The 3,004-nt window shown below is 48.8% G+C and overlaps 1 pseudogene; it reads right to left on the reverse strand.

The window, feature by feature from the left end:
* Positions 1-3,004, reverse strand: part of LOC111976828 (brefeldin A-inhibited guanine nucleotide-exchange protein 2-like) — a 53,840-nt pseudogene that overhangs the window by 20,895 nt on the left and 29,941 nt on the right.

The following is a 3,004-nucleotide window of genomic DNA, read 5'->3' on the forward strand; positions in this document are numbered from 1 at the left end:
ACTCTCAGAGAGCTGGTCTCTCTCAGCCTCTCACCTGTCCACAGCCACCATTACTCTCAGAGAGCTGGTCTCTCACCTGTCCACAGCCACCATTATCCAAAGTATCCCTTTAATACTATCGATGGACTAACAATGCTCAAAGCAGCGTCTCCACTAAAAGTGTTTCTTATCCAGAAGTAGGCTTAATCTGGTTCTGGGAAACCGTTCTTACTTTAGGTAGTCACTCACCTTGTTGAAGTGGTCTCCAATGACCTGCCAGATGCGTGACCACTGCAGACGGATGCGGTTCATGTTGTAGTAAGATATCTCTACTATCTTCTGCAGACTGAACATCCTCGGCTGGTGAGCAGAGGCCAGCTCATCCATGGAGACCGCACACAACCACCGCACAAAGTCCACTAGGAAATAGGACACAGGACGACGTCAAGAGACACATGCACACTGCCAGATACAGAGAAACACACAGAGAAACACACAGAGAACACATGCACACTGCCAGATACAGAGAAACACACAGATCCACTTACCGACTGCATTTCCATCTAGCTTTGTGGAACCAGTGAAGATCCTGCAAACAAAGCAAAAAGGTAGGTCATGTACTTCCAATAGCACAATGCAGATCAGATGGCATACAGTACATGACAAAGTATAGATGTCTGACTGCAGACATGGTGTATGGTGATCATGTGTTATGGCTGGGCGATGTGGCCAAAATACAATATCTTTCACATTTGATGGTGTTTTGACAGTTTTTGAATAATACAAGTTCGAAATGTGCTTGATGGTAAAGTGTCAACACATACTTTCTAAGTTACTTTAAAATGGGGCTTTCACCATTCGGATTGTATTTATACTGTTCCAATAAAACTTTAACCAAAAGTTGTAATATAGTGGGGACTTTGAATACGGTGTTGTTTGACATGACAACGAATGAAAAAGCCAGGAGGGGTTATTGTGACAGGGTAGGAACCAAAGTGTTGGTCAGTGTTTCCCCAGTGGATCCTAATTAGATTACATTAATTGCTCTTACTGTAGCTTTGATGTTGCTAACTAATAGTGTAATTATAGAACCCTTGTGGATTTATATTAAGAAGCAATGTGGAAATCAGCATCGTTGTCATGAATATCTGCAGCATTGACCATGCAGAATGTCACTGTCACTGTGACTCGTGGTAGTGCAAAAATGCTCTCCTTGAGTGACAGGGGGCAGGGCTTGGTGTGTGTGGAAAGAGAGAGGGAGCGAGACAACTCAAGTAGCAAATGTAGTAAACTATAAAAATGGATATTAAACATGCGCAGGAGTGCCGTAACACATTTAACAAACCAAACATTGAAATACCGTTACACAAGGTAAGGTAAAAACCCAAACCGGTCCGTGCTTCAATACCGGAATATAGTAAAATACGGTATACCGTCCAGCACTGTTCGCATCTCTCTCACCTGTCCACAGCCACCATTCCTCTCAGAGAGCTTGTCTCTCTCAGCCTCTCACCTGTCCACAGCCACCATTACTCTCAGAGAGCTGGTCTCTCACCTGTCCACAGCCACCATTACTCAGAGAGCTTGGTCTCTCATCTGTCCACAGCCACCATTCCTCTCAGAGAGCTTGGTCTCTCACCTGTCCACAGCCACCATTACTCTCAGAGAGCTGGTCTCTCTCAGCTCTCACCTGTCCACAGCCACCATTACTCTCAGAGAGCTGGTCTCTCACCTGTCCACAGCCACCATTACTCAGAGAGCTTGGTCTCTTCACCTGTCCACAGCCACCATATTCTCGAGAGCTGGTCTCTCTCAGCCTCTCACCTGTCCACAGCCACACATACTCTGAGAGCTTGGTCTCTTCACCTGTCCACAGCCACCATTACTCTCAGAGAGCTTGGTCTCTCACCTGTCCACAGCCACCATTACTCAGAGAGCTTGGTCTCTCACCTGTCCACAGCCACCATTACTCAGAGACTGGTCTCTCACCTGTCCAAGCCACATTACTCTCAGAGAGCTTGGTCTCTCACCTGTCCACAGCCACCATTATTCTCAGAGAGCTGGTCTCTCACCTGTCCACAGCCACCATTATTCTCAGAGAGCTGGTCTCTCACCTGTCCACAGCCACCATTCTTCTCAGAGAGCTGGTCTCTCTCAGCCTCTCACCTGTCCACAGCCACCATTACTCTGAGAGAGCTGGTCTCTCACCTGTCCACAGCCACCATTACTCAGAGAGCTTGGTCTCTCACCTGTCCACAGCCACCATTACTCAGAGAGCTTGGTCTCTCACCTGTCCACAGCCACCATTACTCTCAGAGAGCTTGGTCTCTCACCTGTCCACGCCACCATTATTCTCAGAGAGCTGGTCTCTCACTGTCCACAGCCACCATTACTCTCCGAGAGCTGGTCTCTCACCTGTCCAGCCACCATTACTCTCCGAGAGCTGGTCTCTCACCTGTCCACAGCCACCATTACTCTGAGAGCTGGCTCTCACTGTCCACAGCCCATTACTCTCAGAGAGCTGGTCTCTCACCTGTCCACAGCCACCATTACTCAGAGAGCTGGTCTCTCACCTGTCCAGCCACCATTACTCTCAGAGAGCTTGGTCTCTCACCTGTCCACAGCCACCATTACTCTCAGAGAGCTGGTCTCTCACCTGTCCACAGCCACCATTACTCAGAGAGCTGGTCTCTCTCAGCCTCTCACTGTCACCGCCACCATTACTCTCAGAGAGCTGGTCTCTCACCTGTCCACAGCCACCATTATTCTCAGAGAGCTGGTCTCTCACCTGTCCACAGCCACCATTACTCTCAGAGAGTTTGGTCTCTCACCTGTCCACAGCCACCATTACTCTCAGAGAGCTGGTCTCACCTGTCCACAGCCACCATTACTCAGAGAGCTGGTCTCTCTCAGCCTCTCACCTGTCCACAGCCACCATTACTCTCAGAGAGCTGGTCTCTCACCTGTCCACAGCCACCATTACTCAGAGAGCTGGTCTCTCACCTGTCCTCAGCCACCAATTATT

The sequence above is a fragment of the Salvelinus sp. IW2-2015 genome, linkage group LG17 (assembly GCF_002910315.2).
Source record: "Salvelinus sp. IW2-2015 linkage group LG17, ASM291031v2, whole genome shotgun sequence".
In the NCBI taxonomy this organism is placed as follows: domain Eukaryota; kingdom Metazoa; phylum Chordata; class Actinopteri; order Salmoniformes; family Salmonidae; genus Salvelinus; species Salvelinus sp. IW2-2015.